Raw genomic sequence first — 19,460 nt, 5'->3', positions numbered from 1 at the left:
GCCGGGTGGCGGACAGAGCACTGGCCCTTGAGCTGGGAGCACCCGGGTCCAAATTGGGCCTCAGACACCCAATGATCACCCCCACCCAGCCCCATTTGCCCTGTACTCCCCCAAATAGTAGTAGTAATAATAATAATAATAATAATAATAATGAAAAATATGCTTCAGTCTGTTTCCCAACACCACCAACTCTGTCATGGGTAGATCACATTCTTTATGATAAGTCCATCACAAATGTTACTTCCAAATTTTTCGGCCATTGCCATTGCTGATCGCAACTCCCTCTTTTAATATTTCTCCACTACCATGTACTATATTTTCTCTCTCCTTTCACTCTGACTCTGCTGTAGGGTAGCTGAGTGGCGCAGCAGACAGATCCCTGGCCCTGGGGCCAAGCGGCCCCCAGGGTGCCCATACTACCCCTTAGGCCCAGCATCCACCTGGCCCTATGGTCCCAGACAAGCCATCTAATCCCAGCCCATTGAAAGAAGTAAAAAAGGAAATGTGTTATATCTGACCATTCCCCCCCCCCCCCCACCATCCTCTCCTCCATCATTCACATCCCCACCCCTTCCCTCTGTCCCTCCCTCTCTCCTTCTTACTCCAGATGTCCCCATTGAGTATATATGCTGTTTCCTCTCCTAGCCACCTCTGATGAGAGTGCAGATTGCCTCATTCCCCCTTGCCTTCCCCCCTTCCATATCATTGCAATAGCTCATTGTAATATAGAAAAATCTTATTACATGAAATATCTTGGCCTATTCCCCCTTCTCCTTTTTCTTTTTCCCATTACATTTCCCTTTTTTCTATTGACTCCATTATTAAACCACATTTTATCTTCAAATTCAGCTTTTTCTTGTCCTTCATCTATAAAAGCTCCTTCTACCTGCTCTGTTAACTGAGAAAGTTCATATGAGTATTATCAGTGTCATTTTTCTATACAGGAATACATGAAGTTCATCATCATTAAGTCCTTCATATTTTCCCCTTCTCCCTCCAATCTCTATGCTTCACCTGAGTCCTGTATTTGAAGATCAAACCTACTGTTCAGCTCTGGCCATTCCAACAGGAACATTTGAAATTTCCCTGGTTCATTGAAAGTCCATCTTTTTCCCTGGAAGAGGACGTTCAGTTTTGCTGGGTAGTTGATTCTCGGTTGCGTTCTAAGCTCTTCTGCTTTCTGGTATATTATATTCCAAGCCCTATGACCTTTTAAAGTAGTTGCTGCTAAGTCCTGTGAGATCCTGATTGCAGCTCCATGGTATTTGAATTGTGTCCTTCTGGCAAGTTGTAATATTTTCTCTTTGACTTGGGAGTTCTGGAACTTTGCTATAATATTCCTGGGGGTTGGTTTTTTGGGGATCTCTTTCTTGGGGGGGGGATCTGTGGATTCTCTCTATTTTGCCCTCTGCTTCTAGGATATCAGGGCAATTTTCCTGTAGTAATTCTTTGAAAATGATGTCAAGGCTCTTTTCCTGATCATGACTTTCAGGTATTCTAATAATTTTTAAATTATCTTTCCTAATTCTGTTTTCCATAATAGTTGTTTTTTCAGTGAGATGTTTCACATTTTCTTCTAATTTTTCATTCTTTTGATTTTGAAGTATTGAGTCCTGATTTCTCGTAAAATCAGCAATCGCCCTGAGTTCTATTCTTTGTCTGAAGCATTTGTTTTCCTCAGAGTTTTCTTACCTATTTTTCCATCTGGCCAGTTCTGCTTTTTAAAGCATACTTCTCCTTAATAACTTTTTGAACTGTTTTATCCATTTGACCAAGCTGGTTTTTAGCATGCTATTTTCTTCATCATTTCTTTGGATCTCCTTGACTAAGCTTCTGACTTCATTTTCATGTTTTTCCCGCATCTCTCTCATTTCTTTTCCCAGTTTTTCTCCCAACTCCCTCATTTGATTGTCAAAGTCTTTTTTGAGCTTTGTCATAGCCTGAGCCCAATTTCTGTTTTTCTTGGAGTCCTTAGATGCAGGGGTTTGTGCTTCCTTCAGATTCAGTGTTTTGATCCTTCTTGGGATCACAGGCAAAGTACTTCTCAATTGTGTTCCTCTCTTTTCTCTGCTTACTCATTTTCTCAGCCTGAGCCTGGTTTTGGAGTGCTTCCTGAGCTTTTGACACATCCACAAGTGTCTCAGTGTGTGAGGCTCTGTCCTCCCTCCTGGTCTGTGAATGACCATAAGCGCCCCCTCTGCCATGGGGCTGAGGTGTGGAGGGGCCCTGCTGCTCTATAGTGGGCCTAGACTGCAATCAGGATCTGAATGTGGTCAGAACCCTAGAGTCCTGTTCCAGGGACAGAGGACAGAGCTCTGCAGTCTCAGTCTGTCTGTCTCTCTCTCTCTCTCTCTCTCTCTCTCTCTCTCTCTCTCTCTCTCTCTCTCTCTCTCTCTCTCTCTCTCCTCCCTCTCTAGGCTCAGCACTCATGCCCTGGGGGCTCCTGCTTACTTGCTTCTGCTTCCTTTTCCTGGATCTGGGCTGCCCTGCTTGCTGTGTGCCCTGATGGCTGGACTTCATGTGCTCTCTCTGTCAGAGTTCCACTGCTGTTCCCCCACTGCTGTGAGCCCCGGCTCCCAGCACCCTGGGCCTGCCTCTTGGAGGCTGAAGTTCTTTCACTCTGGTGGGCCATCCTTCTGGTGGGCCACCCCTCCGACCCCGTGGAGCCAAGCCTTTTCCGCTCTTTTCCAGGTTACCTTGAGTTGGAGAACTACCTCACTGGGTGCCTCTGTGGGTTCTGTCTCTCGAAAATTTAGAGTCCTTAGTTTATAAGTTTTATGATAGAGCACCTAAGAGACATCCTCTCTTGTTGCCATCTTGGCTCCACCCCCTCCTTGATATCTTAAAAATTAAATGACCTTATTTTAGAAAGTAATGGATGTACCTTCTTGCCTTCCCCCATGTGAGACTATAAGAAAAAGAAAACCCGTTGCAAACAGTTCCTCAAAACACATTTCTACATTTGCTCTGTCCAAAATAAAATTTGGTTTCATTCTGTATGTTTAGTCTGTCATCTCTTTCTAAGAATGTGATAGCCCGTTTCATTATTGGTCCTCTGGAATTGTAATTTGTCATTAGAACTAGGTTATATTTATATGCTGTAACTCATTCTTGAATACCCCAATTAATGGAGAAAATCTCATTTCTTTGCCAGTTCAAAAAAGCCAAAAATATATTTGTAGAAACTTAACATTTTGTTTTGCTTGGGAATAGCCCCTTTCTTAATTTCTACTTTCTCTAATTCTCTTCTCCCAATGCCCCCCTTTCTCTTTCTTATTTCCTGAGTGAAATGTATTTCTGTACGTGTATGTATGTTTTTTCTTTCATATTTTTCTCTTCCCTTCTCTTTCCATTCTTATAATTGTCAGGACATAAGGAAACCACTTCAGGGCTTTGTCTAATTGAACTCTGTGACACTTGTTGATGATAGGCTTTAGTGGGGACTCAACTCTCACATTTTATGTAAGCAATTTATCCCTCTCTACTTTTATCATTGTTCTGTATGTTCACCATTTCATGTGTCTCTTCAGTTTTGTCTTTTGAACTTAAGAGCGTTTCTACAGTTATTGTTCAACAGGAATGCTTAAGGACTCTGCTTCATTTAAGGTTCATTTTTTTGCTCTTGCATTATACTTAGTTTTGCCAGGTGAAGTTATTTTTGACACCTTTTCCTTTCCCTTCTGGATTATTGTATTCTAAGCTCTCCTATCTTTTATAGTGGAGACTGCTAAATCGTGAATAACTCTCATTTTGACTCCTCAGTTCTTGAATTCTTAATTTCTTGGCTGTGTTTTTCTTTCAACTGAATACTTTAAATTTTAGCTAGGGGCGCCTGGTTGACACAGTGGATAGAGCACTGGCCCTGGAGTCAAGGGGACCTGAATTCAAATGCAGCCTCAGACACTTAATAGTTGCTTATCTGTGTGACATTGGGTAAGTCACTTAACCCCATTGCCTAAAATACATTTAAACAAAGATTTTACTACAATGTTCTTAGGAGTTTTCATTAGGGTGAACTGATGGATTCTTTTTTTTTTTTATTTTTGTCCATTTCTCTGTCTTGCCTCCTGTAGCTCTACACATTCCTGATATGAGTTTCATTCTCTGTTAGAATAGACTACTGCTCAGCCAGCTGAAAAGTTCTGTTCAAAATGGCACAATAATAGGCTCCCCTTTGGTATGGAATTACTGCCTTGGTTTATTCCTCAACAGATTGGGCTTGATACTAGGATTGTGATCTTTTCTCTTAGTCTGAGGTCAGAGCCAAACTGCTCCTGTTTTTTCAGTATCGTTTTCCTGGTATTTGGTAAAGGCTCAAAGCTTCCAATTTCCACTTGTTTCTGTCTCACTGCCCTGGTATAGATCTGGGGGTGTCCTGGCAGAGATTCTGAGACCTCTGCTTTTTCTCATACAATGACTCTCTTTGGGGACTGTAGGGTTCCCCATCTTTGATCTCCAGGGATACAGATCTGCTTGAACTAAACTGGACAAAGGATTTCTTGGGATTTTTCATTATTTCTTCATCAGGAATCTGCCCTTTGCATTTTCTTTTTTTTACAATTTTTATTTATTTAAGGCAATGGGGTTAAGGTCACACAGCTGTGCAATTTTTTTTAAGTGTCTGAGGCTGGATAGGGCCAGTGTTCTATCCACTGCATCACTTAGCTGCCCCTCCAGTGCATTTTCTAAATCAGTTTCAGGAGTTTGTGGATAGAGCTCCCTGAACACATTTCTTGTTTTAATTTCTCTAACTTGGTACTGTCCTTCCTGTCCTTCCCCAAGCTCTTTAAAAGAGTTTTATAGGTACTATTATTGTTTGTGATCTAAATTGGAAGATAGGTCATATACATTTAAATACTAACTTAAATTTTTAATTAAGATTAATTATGTTTATACTACTACTACTACCTAAGGAATTGATATGCCCAATGGATAGTTTGTTTACCCAATGGGTGATTTATTTATTATTTATTTTATTATTATCTATTTTATTTCCAGACACGTTTTATAAATGTTATTTTCTTTTCTCTGGATGAACTAATTTTGTTATAGAATGAATAGGTTTTTCACTCTTGATAAATGTTTACCTATAAGTGATTATGATTGTATGGTGTTTCGTTATTTAAAATATTATATAATTAGAATTATTGTTTTAATAGTCTAATTTCATTTTTAAGAACTACTTGGAAGACCTAAGAAATTACTCAGTCTTAAAAGAATCAAGAAATTAGGAATATAGACTTTGAGAGATAGTGGAGAATAGAAAGACTTTTCATGTCTTAAAGAGTTAGACATGAATGCACTTATAACAACAGTCTAAGGCTGATAGAACTGTTAGGTGATGTTGCTTTGAGGTCTGTAGCCCAGCCATGAGTTGTTTCTGCTATTTATGGATGAGATTAAGTGAATTTCCTATAATCATTGTAAAGTAAGTTTTAGCAAGTGAAGTAAGCTTTGCCCTTCTAAATTAAGTTGTTTTGTTTAGAAATTCTTTTGGATTTGATCCAGATCTATAAAGTCTAAAGACTCATTAGCAAATACGGGTAAAAAGGAAAAGGGGACTTGTTTAGGGAGACATTAGTCTATTAACAAATAACCTTCTGTTTTGGATTCCCGATTTCATTGTTTTAAGTCTTGCCTCTTAAAAAATACTCCCTGTACTGAGTGCTACAGGCTGTCAGTGAAGAGTATTAGAGATTTGCTTGGGGACACCTAGAACTTAAGTGATTCATCAAAAGTTGTACAGCCAGTAGGCATTAACCAGTGGGACCCCTACCCAAATCTCTATGGATCTCTATCTACTGCTCCATACAAACCAACTTATATTCTTTAGGGTTTTTTTGTTTTTTGTTTTTGTAAGGCAATGGCTCTAAGTGACTTGCCCAAGGCCACACAGCTCGGTAATTGCTAAGTGTCTGAGGCAGGATTTAAACACAGATACTCCTGATTTCAGGGCTGGTGCTCCATCCACTGCACCACCTAGCTGCGCCTCCTCCCCCAATTTATATTCTTTTTGTTTTTAGGTTTGTTTGTTTGTTTGTTTGTTTGTTTTGCAAGGCAAAAGGGTTAAGTGGCTTGCCCAGTGCCACACAGCTAGGTAATTATTAAGTGTCTGAGACAGGATTTGATCCCAGGTACTCCTAACTCCAGGGCCAGTGCTTTATCCATTATGCCACCTAGCCACCCCATCCCAATATATTCTTAAAACACATGGAAATGTAATAGGTTATAAGAAATGGAATCTTACACATAGCAAGATACTAATATCTGACAAATTTCATTTGTAAGTCTTCCCTCAACCTGCCACTTGATTTCTTTATATTCTCATTTTTATGAAGATCCAGGGCAACGTTTGGATAACTTATTTCTCATAGATAAAATTTATAGCCTCTTTATCACTAAAGAACTTGAACTTTCATACTACTTTATTAAATATCAGTTATATTTTATGTTCTCTGTAATTCTTTACTCTTAAAAAGACAGTATATAGCCTTTCTAGTTTTCCAAGATTCATAATAGAAGAGTACATACCTCAGATGAAGACAAGGTAAAATAATGCATACCAAAGCATGAAATGGTACTTTAAAAAATGTCAGTAGGGAAGCCCATGAAGAGTAAGGAAATAGAAAGAGACCCCCCCCCCCCCCCCAGTAGTGTTTTGAATTCAAGACACTAGGCTTATAAAAATTTATCTTCAATTTTTTCGGGAAAAATCAGTAAATGTGGTTACTGAATCACTATTTTTCTCTAAGAGATCTCAGACAATGGAAGAAGACCTGCAGGAACAGGAAAGGGAAAAATTTCCTGACTTTCAGAAGGAAGAGAATAAAATATATATATATATATATATATATATATATATATATATATATATATATATATATATATATATATACGTGTGTGTGTGTGTGTTCGAAAGGAAGAGAATGTATAAAAATTCTAGAATATGTTGAAATAAAAGATTAATTGAAAAACATTTAGAAAGAGAATCATTGATCACAAAGAACCAGCATGGCTTCAACAAGAATAAATCATTCCAGACTAATCCTATTTCCTTTTTTGATGGGTTTATACAGCTGGTAAATCAGGGGAAAGCTGTAAGTACAGTTTAGCTGAATTTTATAAAAACATTTGAACTAGATGACCCCTGGAGTCCCTTCTAGTTTACTTTGTGAACTTAGGCTGATCTGCCATGTAATTTGTGTGGGAAAAGATAAATATATAATTAGATAGGTTTTGAACTGGTTTAATAACAAGACCATACTTCCATTGGAATTTACTAGGCAGGAAAACTATGCTTTACCTTATACTGCTAAATATTTTTAATATTTGCTTGGATAGATGGCATATATATATATATATATATATATATATATATATATATATATATATATATATATATATATATAGTTATCCAGTTTGCAGATGACAGAAAACTTGGGAGGATTGGCTAATACTCTTCTTCACAATCAAGATGAAAAATAGATCATCTAGATTAACATTGTGCTAAATATGTAAATTCTTACTTGCTTCAAAATTAGAAATCGATCTGCTTATTTAATGGACTTGAAAAGCAATGTTAGTTAATAGGCATCTGAGAAAGCTAAGATGATTTTAGGCTGCTTTATTAAAAAGGCATAGCATAAAGGAAAGGTATTTGTAGTCTTCCTGTACTTCCTGTACAATGTTTGAATTTTTCTTGTTCATTTATGGGTTGTCATATTTTGTGGAAAGAGACTACTAAACTGGAACGGTTAACCAAAATAATAGAAGGACTTAAGCCATGTAAAGATCTGGTAAAGTTACTTGAGATGTTTTGACAGAAGCAAAGAAGACTAGAACATGAGCGGAACTTGTATCTATCTCCTTGTAACTTAATGGGTAGAAGTAGAATAATAGATCAAATTGGGCTGCTAGTAGCACAGTAGATAAGAGGTCCAGCTTGGAGTAAAGAAGACTAAAGTTTAGATGACTAGCTGTGTAACCTTGAGCAAATCACTTAATGGTTTGCCCCAGTTTACTTATCTGTAAAGGGGGGGGGTTATGTACCTCCCAAGATTGTTGTGAGGATCAGATGAGATAATTGTAAAGTGCTTAGTGATGTCTGATACATAGTAGGTGCTAAGTATATGTTTTTGTTGTTGATATTGAGATTATGAAAAATTTAGTTTTGAAGTAAAGAAAAACTTTCTACCTGAGCAATGCAACAATAAAATGGCCTATTTTGTAGCGATTTGTTCCCATCTCATTGAAAAATCTTGGAAGTAAGGACAAACATCTTGGTTATGTTGTAGAGGGATTTATTTTCCAAGTATATTTTGAACTAGAAGGCCACTTGGTTGCTTTGAACTTTGAAATTTTTGATTTGGGGTAGAGGAAGATAATGATGGGGGGCTTTTTATGACTAGACCTGATATTGAGTAGAGGGTAGCATAGTGTTCAAATGAGTTTTCTTCACAAACTTGTTCTGTTTTAAGTTTTTAAAAAAAAAAAAACACCACCATTCTAACATGTACCAGAGGAGGGGAAAACCCTATGCTTTCCTCTTTGGAAAAGTCCCATGTTGGAAATTAACCTTGTATGAGGGATTCCTGTTTTGCTTTTGAATTCTTAGAGCTCATAATTGGATGTTAAAAATGTTTGGGGATTACCATGAGTTAGAGTGGTATGTGAGGCAGTTTTTCAGACAGACTTGATGTGACTAGAGAATTCATTTTAAGTTCTTGATTATTCAGAAGTTTCAAGAGAGTAGTCTTCTCTCCCTTTTCTGCTTTCTTTCAATTCCTTATATTAGACATATTTCTGAAATCCCCCCCCCCCCCCCCCCAACAGTTATTTTCTCATGTATCTCAAGGTTGTTCAAGGCTACACAAATAGAAGTGACTCTGCAGCTTTGGAGAACTGATTTCATTGACAGAATAGATTAAGTTACTATTATGAAGGCACTGCAGTTAAGTAAGCACTAAGCTTTCAAATACAGAAATTTAAAACAGTCTTCATCTCCAGGTATTGATATTCTACAAGAGGAATATCTACTATTTATGAAATATTTTACCATGTAGGCCCCCTCTGGATTCCTGAAAGCTGGACTAGTGGCATATTAACTAAGCTGAAGGGCCTTGGGATCTATTGATTGACTGTATTTAATTTTTTTGACTGTATTCATAAGGACCTTAACTTAAGTTCAGAGAGGTGAAAGAGAAGAAAATCAAGAAAACCAATAAAAATACAGGAAAAAATTCATATGAATTGTACATTCATGAACTCCGTACATTATAAAAGATTTAGAGGGAGTGTGGTAATAGCTTTTCATATCTCTCCTTTGGAGTCCAGGATAGCATTTTGTTATTTTGCAGCATTCATTATTGATTGTGTTATTTTCTTTTTTTTTTTTAATTTTTATTAAAGATATTATTTGAGTTTTGCAGTTTTCCCCCAATCTTGCTTCCCTCCCCCCACCCCACAGATAGCACTCCATTAGTTTTTACTTTGTTTCCATGTTGTACCTCAATCCAAATTAGGTGTGATGAGAGAGAAATCATATCCTTAAAGAGAACACAAGTCTCAGAGGTAATCAGATCAAACCATAAGACATCTGGGTTTTTTTTTTTTTTTCCGAATTAAAGGGAATAGTCCTTGTACTTTGTTCAAACTCCACCAGCTCCTTATCTGCATACAGATGGTACTCTCCTTTGCAGACAGCCCAAAATTGTTCCCAATTGTTGCACTGATGGAATGGCCAAGTCCTTCAAGGTTGAACATCACTCCCATGTTGCTGTTAAGGGTGTACAGTGTTTTTCTGGTTCTGCTCATCTCACTCAGCATCAGTTCATGCAAATCCCTCCAGGTTTCCCTGAAAGCCCGTCCCTCCTGATTTCTAATAGAACAATAGTATTCCATGACATACATATACCACAGTTTGCTAAACCATTCCCCAATTGAAGGACATTTACTGGATTTCCAATTCTTTGCCACCACAAACAGGGCTGCTATAAATATTTTTGTACAAGTAATGTTTTTACCCTTTTTCCTCATCTCTTCAGGGTATAGACCCAGTAGTGGTATTGCTGGGTCAAAGGGTATGCACATTTTTGTTGCCCTTTGGGCATAGTTCCAAATAGCTCTCCAGAAGGGTTGGATGAGTTCACAGCTCCACCAACAGTGTAATAGTGTCTCAGATTTCCCACATCCCTTCCAACAATGATCATTATCCTTCCTGGTCATACTGGCCAATCTGAGAGGTGTGAGGTGGTACCTCAGACAAGCTTTAATTTGCATTTCTCTAATAATTAATGATTTAGAGCATTTTTTCATATGGCTATGGATTGCTTTGATCTGCTCATCTGTAAATTGCCTTTGCATATCCTTTGACCATTTGTCAATTGGGGAATGGCTTTTTGTTTTAAAAATATGACTCAGTTCTCTGTATATTTTAGAAATGAGTCCTTTGTCAGAATCATTAGTTGTAAAGATTGTTTCCCAATTTACTACTTTTCTTTTGATTTTGATTACATTGGTTTTACCTGTGCAAAAACTTTTTAATTTAATGTAATCGAAATCATCTAATTGGTTTTTAGTGATGTTCTCCAACTCTTCCTTAGTCATAAACTGTTCCCCTTTCCATAGATCTGACAGGTAGACTAGTCCTTGATCTTCTAATTTGCTTATAGTATTGTTTTTTATGTCTATGTCCTGTAACCATTTGGATCTTATCTTGGTAAAGGGTGTGAGGTGTTGGTCTAATCTAAGTTTCTTCCATACTAACTTCCAATTATCCCAGCAGTTTTTATCAAAGAGGGAGTTTTTATCCCAGTGACCTGACTCTTTGGGTTTTGATTGTGTTATTTTCCACAATAGTAAAATCATTGTATATATTGTTTACTTGACTCTGCTTCACTTTTCATGAAAGTCTTTCATTCTTCTCTTTTATCATTTTTGTCATTTTTAATATCACAGAAATATTCTCTATTAAATACATTTACAACCATTTTTAGTAATTCTCTAATTCAAGGACTACTTCATTTCTAATTATTTACTTCCACAAAAATATATGAATTAAATATATGGAGCTGTTTGTCTTATTGATGACATCATTTGGGAATAAACTGAGCAGTAAAATTTTTAGGTCAAAAGATGGCATTTTTTGAACAAATTGCTTTTTAGAATGGTTGTACTAAAGCACTCATTTAGTTCTGATAAGGGATTATTGCAGTGCATTGTTAGTGAAATTGTGAACTGGTCCAGCCACTCTGGAGAACTACTTGGAACTATACCCAAAGGGCAAGGGAAAAAAAAAACTGTCTCCTTTGACCCAGAAATACCACTACTAGAGCTGTATTCCAGAGAGATCAAATAAAAAGGAAAAGGATTAAGATGTACAAAAAAATATTTTTAGCATCTCTTTTTGTAGTAGGTTACAGAATTGGAAATTAAGGGAACAACCATCAATTGAGGGGGTGGCTTAACAAATTGTGGTCTATGATGGTGATGGAATGCTCTTGCTCTAAAAAATGACAAGTTATGATAGTTTGAGGAAAAAATTGGTAAGACTTATATTAGCTGATGCAAAATGAAGTGATCAAAGCCAGAACCTTGTACATAGTACTGTCTTTTCAACCGTAAAATACTTTTAGCTCCTGTTAAAAATTAAATTCTGACTTCAGATTGAAGCATATTTCCCTTACAGCTTCAGGTTGCCCCTTTCTTCCCTTCTCCCTCATTTCCTTAAATTCCTTTAAAAATTTGTAAAAATAAACATTTCATCTGTCTCCTTGTGTTTCCTCAAAGCCAAAGTTTACTGTTTCCATGTCCATTATTTGGGAGTGAGTTGAACATGAAAATTAATAAGCAAACCTAAAATAACCATGAAAGAGGAAATTTTAAAACTTAAGGGTGAACTAAATTGGAAGACAAAAAATTTAGAGAAATGATAAATAAAAATTTAAAATTAGTTCTTTGAAAAGATTAGAATTTATTAGCCTTTAGTATTATGAAAGAGAAGGCAGAAAATGATCTGGGTACCACAGCAAAATTAAAAGAAATAAAAAATCATCATAACTTACTATGCCCAGTTAGTTATATGCCATCAATGATAAGTATATAAAAGAAATAGAATGTTTTCAAAAATATAAAATATCCAATCTTGGGAGACAATAAAAGAAAATTTTTTGATGTAAAAAGAAATATTTATTGTCATTCTGTGACTCTTTCACCTTTGCAACATCTCTCAGTGGTTTCTTTCTTTGCTTTGATAGTGCCATCCCCCTAGTGCTGGTCCTTGTTTCCTGCCTGGAATATTGCAAAAGCTTGCTAAGTGGTTTGCCTGCCAGAATTCTTATTCTTTTTTCTTTTGAGAATTTTTAAATTTATTTTTGAATTTTACAGTTTTTCCCCTTAATCTTGCTTCCCTCCCTCTATCCCCCCACAGAAGGCAATCTGACAGTCTTTACATGCTATACATTGATCTAAATTGGATGTGTTGAGAGAAATCATATCAGTAAGAAAAAATAAAAAATAAAATACAAGAGATAGCAAAATTCCTTAATAAGATAATTGTTTTTTAAATTAAAGGTAATAGTTTTTGTTCTTTGTTCAAACTTCACAATTCTTTTTCTGGATACAGATGGTATTCTCCATCAAAGATACTCCAATATCGTCCTGATTGTTGTACGGTTGAAATGAGAAAGTCCATTAAAATTGATATACTTTATTCAATATGTCCCCCACTCCCAATTCTTGCATCCTCCAACATTTTTCTTTGCTATATTCCCAGAACAAGTCACTCCATCTTTCAGTTCTGGGCATTTTTTCCCCCTATTGTCCTTGTTGACTGGAATGCTCTTCCTTACCTCTCCTATCTTGACTTCCTTTAAGTTCCATCTAAAATCTCTCCCTTACCTCTGCTATCTGACTTCCTATAAGTTCCAACTAAAATCTCTCCTACAGAAGTTTTTCCTTATTCATCTTAATTCTAATACTTCCCTTCCATTAATTATTTTCATATATAGCTTGTTTATACATTTTTGTTTGCTTGTTGTTTACCAGATTAGATTGTAAATTTCTTGAGGGCAGGGACTTAAATGCTTATTAACCGATAAAGAAAAAGGAACCTGTTTTAACAACAGTATTCTTTCAAACTTTTGAAATGGAGTTAAGTGACTTGGCCTAAAGTCACACAGCTGGTGCTCTATCCACTGTGCCAACTAGCTGTTGAGTATTCTGCCTGCCAGAATAATTAATACTAATATTATGCAAAATTTTTCTTAAAAATTAGAAAGGGCAGGCGGCTAGGTGGCACAGTGGATAAAGCACCAGCCCTGAAGTAAGGAGTACCTGGGTTCAAATCTGGTCTCAGACATTTAATAATAACCTAGCTGTGTGGCCTTGGGCAAGCCACTTAACCCTGCCTTGCAAAAAAAAAAAAAAACCTAAGGGGGAAAAAAAAATCAGAAAGGCATCCAGCCAAGATTACTTTTAAGAGAGCAAATATTGTCCTAATACATTACTTAATTAGGAAAGAATAAACTATAGTCCAATATCATTAATGATTATAGATTTAAATATTTTAAATAAATCTGGCAAAGAAATTATAGCATTTCATCCCTGAAAGTATTTATCAAGAAGATGATAAATTTATATTCAGGGATGCACAGGGTTAAGTCACCATTAGGAAAATAAGTAACATAAGAAATCATATCAAAAGAAAAAACAATTTATAATCACAATTATCTCAAAGCCTTAGGTAAAAATACAGTACTTATGCTTTTAAAAAATTCCTGTACCTCTTTAAAAAAAATTAAGAATTTTTTGTATCATGAAACATTTCTAAAAACAAAAGCAAACATAAGCAATGGAGATAGAGTGTCAATACACAGTAGTAAAGTATGGATATCTATATTATTTGATATAGTTCTGGAAATGATGGAATAACTCATTCAGTTTTATGTTATGCCTCTGCTGCTAGGCTTATTTCTTTCTCAAACATGATATCTTATTTCTACTTTATGTTTAGGTGGTCTGCAGTACATTCGAGTGGACAAAAAAATACCTATGCTTTTCCCTCTTTTAATCCTCACCTTAAGCATTTTACCACTGGTTCCTGGATTTTAGTTTATCTTTGTGTAATATACCTTTTATTCATTTTGATTGTTTTGAATAAAAACAAGGAACAATTTTTTACTCAACCACATACATTGTTCAGTTATGTCACACTGGAACTGTCAGGTCAGTTTTGTCTGTTTGTGTTAAAACTTTTAGATACTTGTCTAAAACTTAGTGCATTTCTGTCCTTAAGGCTGTGGATTTTTACTTATGTCTCCATAATTGGGCTTTGTCTTTTGAGACTATCTGGGTATCTAGGCTGTAATTCTTCTGTTTCATAGTATCTAACTTTGAGAATGTACTCAGACAGTATCCATTTTAGCTTAAAATATTTATTAAATTTGCCCAAAACCAAGAAATATTCTCTCTGATCTTCCTTTTGACTTGTGATTTAAACCATATTCTCAGACACCATCTTTTTTTCCCCTCATGCAGTGGCAGTTTCCATCTTTTTGCAAGATTTTGAGTTTTACCCCCCCCCCCCCACTGAAAACAATGTAATATAGGTTATATATGTATATGAATGGTGGTGATAACAAACACCCTTGTTGATCTTATTGGGAATGCTTCTACCTTATCTCTATAACATAAAATGTTTTCTTGATTTTAGAAAGATACTGTTTATTGTTTTAAGTAACACTCCATGTATTCCTGTGCTCTCTATTGTTTTTTAATAGGAATGGTGCTGTCAGACACCATCTTTTTAGGCATCTTGTTCACTTACCAAAATAACTGCTCTTTTACATTTTTTGTCTTTACTAGACAATGAGTGTGGTTTTTGGCATTCCTTCTTTTATAGAAACTTCCCAACCATTCAATTCCAATGCCTTCCCTCTATTAATTATTTTCTGTTTGTCCTGTTTATAGTTTGCTTTGTAATGTTTATTTGCATGTTGTCCATAGAACCCTCCCCTTCCCCCTCAGGTCAGAAGCTCATTGAAGGTAGGGATTGCATTTTATTTTTAATCCTATTTACACAGTTCCTGATATATATAGTAGATGCTTAATAAGTATTTTTTTAATGGAAAAGAGTTTAATGGAGGAAAACAAAAACACAACAATTAATACTAAGTGTGTGTGGATTAAAATTGCCCTCGGAAAAGACAGCGTATTAGAAAACTTCAGGGTTTTTGCCAGGGACTAGATAGAGCAAAACTTCATTCTAAAACTGGGAATTTTAAAGCTTCTTACTATAAAGCAATAATCAAAATACATACTGCCAGAAGGACAAATAGGAAATTACATTGTTGTTTGTCCTTCATTCTTGAAGAAGATTGCACATCAGGGAGGTAATGCCATGACAAGCACATGAAATGGATTTGAGTGAGGGATGTGCTAAATCCTCAGCCTTACTTTCTCCTCTGGAGCCATCTGGGTCCAATGGCCAAATAGGAATAAGGGTGACTAGTCATAGGGTTTAGTGACTTGCCTAAGGTCATGCTGCTAGTACTTGTCAAGGGTCTGAGACTGGATTCTATCCACTGTACCACCTAGTTGCCCCAACAGAGTTAAAAGAGAAGGAAAATAACTGAACAGGTTATTAGAAAAACTAAATTTCAAAGAATTATGCTTATTTCTGAAGAGAATAACAGCGTGCCTCTTGTTATGGCCCAGGAGTAGTAATATAGTAGCAATCATTTTCTTTATACAAACTGCCATATATTAAGAGATAGTGGATGAAGAAAGGAAAATATTAGAAATGAAAAATAGCTGAAGGAATATAGTATTATGTTTATAGCCAAAGAGGGGAGGGATTTCTAACTTAAAAAAAAAAATCTCAAGCAATTGTATTCATTGAAATTACCAAGGGGAATAGAATACTCTGTAGAAATTGATTAAATAATAAAAATTCACTAGGAAAAAAATCTGGAATATCAAGGGAAATGATGGAAAAAGAAGGGACAAAGGGAAATATTACTTGTGGACCTTAAAGCAGTAATCATCCAAACTATCTTGTATTGGTTTAAAAAAATAGATCTGTGGAAAATAAGGTTCATAATGAAGAATCAGAGAATGGAAAAATAAAAAATTTAGTAATTTATAAAGGTGAAAACATAAATTACCAGGGGAAAGTTCCTCATTTGATAAAACATTGAATAAAATAGAAAATAGTCTAACAATTTAGACTTGGACTAAAACGTTAAACAAATATTCCACAGTATCTATTAAATGGGTGTATAATCTTTAAAGGTCATACCATAAAATGATTAGAAGAGAGAGGAGATATATATATATATATAATTTATTTGTTCATTCATCCATTCACCATTTATTTATTCATTCATTCATTCATTTATTTATGGTTTTTTTGCAAGGCAGTGGGGTTAAGTGGCTTGCCCAAGGCCAGACTGCTAAGTAATTATTAAGTGTCTGAGACCAGATTTGAATTTTAGGTACTCCTGACTCCAGAGCCTGTGCTCTATCTACTGCACTACCTAGCTGCTCTGAGGTCATATATTTTGCAAAACTATGAGTAGGAATTTATTATTAACTGAACAAAAGACAAGAGGCAATTACAAAAGGCAAAAAAGATAACTTGTGAATACTTGAATCAGAAATGCTTCTTCATGGACAAAATGCACCTAGAACAATAAGGGAACTGGTTGATGGACAAAAAAAAAGTTGATGTGTTTATATGGGTTTGGCTAGTAGGTAGATATAGTGATATTTATATAGCCAATCTCCAATATATAAACATGTCTAAGGACTTGAACAGACAGTTCTTTTTTTAAAAGTTATTTATTTTTATTTTTGTACAAATGATTTTTTATACATTACTAAAATATTCTTGTTTAAGAGTAAGCATATAATAACCCCTCCCAAAAAAATATAGCTTCTCATGAACAATAAAGAGAAAAAAATTAAAATTAAAATAGTAGGGGCAACCAGGTGACATAGTGGATGCCAGGAGCACCCGAGCCCAAATCTGGCCCCAGACATCCAACAATCCCCCAGTTGTGTGACCCAGGGTAAGCCTCCCCAACCCCATTGCACCACAAAAGCCAAAAAAATAACCCAAAATAAAATAATAGTAATAATAGTAGCGGCAGACAGGTGGCACAGCAGACAGAACACCAGTCCTGGAGCCAGGAGCACTAGGGTTCAACTCTGACCTCAGACACCCAACAGTCACCCAGCTGTGCGACCCCAGGCAAGGCACCCATCCCCATTTGCCCTGCAACCCCAATAACAACAACAACAACAACAATAATAATAATAATAATAATACTTCAGTCTGTGTTCCAGCACCACCAGCTCTGTCACGGGTAGATCACATTCTTTATTATAAGTCTATCACAAAAGCTACTTCCATATTTTTCTACCCTTGCCATTGCTGATTACAACTCCCCCTATTTGTACTTCTTCACTACCATATAGTATATTTTCTCTCTTCTTTCACTCTATCCTTCTTAAATGTCCTGTAGGGTGGTGCAGCAGACTGATCACCAGCCCTGGGGCCAAGAGACCCTGGGGCCACATACCAACCCTTAGGCCCAGCAACCACCCAGCCCTGTGGTCCTGGACAAGCCATCCAATCCCAGCCCCTTGCAAGAAGTGAAAGAGAAAATGTGTTATATCTGACCACTCTCCCCAATGGTCCACCCTTTCCTCCATCACTCACATCCCCCCTTCCTCCATCCCCCTTCTCTCCTTACTTTACATGTCCATACCCCATTTGAGTATATATGCTGCTTCCTCTCCTAACCACCTCTGATGAGAGCGCAGTTTCCCTCATTCCCCTTTGCCTTCCCCTTCCATATCATTGCAATAGCTCATTGTTATAAAAAAAACCTTATTATATGAAATATCTTAGCTTCTTCCACCTTTTCTTTCTCTTATTCCCATTCTATTTCCCTTTTTTCTATTGACTCCATTTTTACACCATATTTTATCTTCGAATTCAGCTTTCTCCTGTGCTTCAACTATAAAAGCTCCCTCTACCTGCTCTATTAACTGAGATGGTTCATATGAATATTATCAGTATCATTTTTCTATACATGAAGTTCATCCTCATTAAGTCCCTCATATTTCCCCCCTCTCCTCCAATCTCCATGCTTCACCTGAGTCCTGTATCTGAAGATCAAACCTTCTGTTCAGCTCTGTACATTTCAACAGGAACATTTGAAATCCTCTGGTTCATTGAAAGTCCATCTTTTTACCTGGAAGAGGACATTCAGTTTTGCTGGGTAGTTGATTCTCGGTTGCATTCCAAGCTCTTTAGCCTTCTGGAATATTATATTCCAAGGCCTATGATCCTTTAATGTAGTTGCTGCTAAGTCCTGTGTGATTCTGGCTGCTTGTAATATTTTCTCTTTGACTTGGGAGTTCTGGAACTTGGCTATAATATTCCTGGGGGTAGTTTGGGGGGGGGGGATCTCTTCCTGGGTGAGATCAGTGGATTCTCTCAATTTCTGTTTTGCCCTCTGGGCAATTTTCCTGTAGGAATTCTTTAAAAATGGAGTCAATGCTCTTTTCCTGATCATGACTTTCAGGAATCCCATTAATTTTTAAATCATCTTTCCTGAATCTGTTTTCTAGATCAGTTGTTTTTGTAATGAGATGTTTCACATTTTCTTCTAATTTTTCAGCATTTTTTTCGATCTCCCTGACTAAGCTGACTTATTTTTCATGTTTTTCCTGCATCTCTCTCATTTCTTTTCCCAATTTTTCTTCTATCTCTCACTTGATTTTCAAAATCGTTTTTGGGCTCTGTCATAGCCTGAGCCGAATTTCCATTTTTCTTGCAGTCTTTAGATGCAGGAGCTTGTACTTCCTCATCTTCAGATTGAGTATTTTGATCCTTCTTGGGATCATAGACAATGTATTTTTTTTTTAGGTTTTTTGCAAGGCAAATGGGGTTAAGTGGCTTGCCCAAGACCACACAGCTAGGTAATTATTAAGTGTCTGAGACTGGATTTGAACCCAGGTACTCCTGACTCCAAGGCCGGTGCCTTATCCACTATGCCACCTAGCCGCCCCAACAAGGTATTTCTCAATGGTGTTCTTCTTTTTTCTCTGTTTACTCATTTCTCCAGTCTGTGCCTGGTTTGGGGGTGCTTCTTGAGCTTTTGAGTATTATTGGGAAGCTCTGCCCTCCCTCCTGGTCTGTGAATGACCACAAATGTACCCCTCTGCCACGGGGCTGAGGTGTGCGGGCACTGCTGTTCTATGGGGTCCTAGACTGTGATCAGGATGTGGTCAGAGCCCCAGAGTCCTGTTCCAGGTACAGAGGACAGACCTTGGAAGTCCCTCTCCACTCACTACCTAGGCTCAGTACTGACGCCTGGAGGCTCCTGCTTACTGGCTCCACCTGCTTCCAGTTCCCAGGCATCTGGACTGCCCGGGCCACACTGCTCGCT

General features: G+C 36.8%; 1 protein-coding gene across 2 annotated transcripts in view; it reads left to right on the top strand.

The window, feature by feature from the left end:
* MED26 (mediator complex subunit 26) overlaps window positions 1-19,460 on the top strand; it is a 129,601-nt gene that overhangs the window by 86,172 nt on the left and 23,969 nt on the right. The gene's annotated exons all lie outside the window — the stretch shown is intronic.

This window comes from Macrotis lagotis, chromosome X (genome assembly GCF_037893015.1).
Source record: "Macrotis lagotis isolate mMagLag1 chromosome X, bilby.v1.9.chrom.fasta, whole genome shotgun sequence".
NCBI classification, from domain to species: domain Eukaryota; kingdom Metazoa; phylum Chordata; class Mammalia; order Peramelemorphia; family Peramelidae; genus Macrotis; species Macrotis lagotis.
This window is presented reverse-complemented; position numbering and strand designations above follow the sequence as displayed.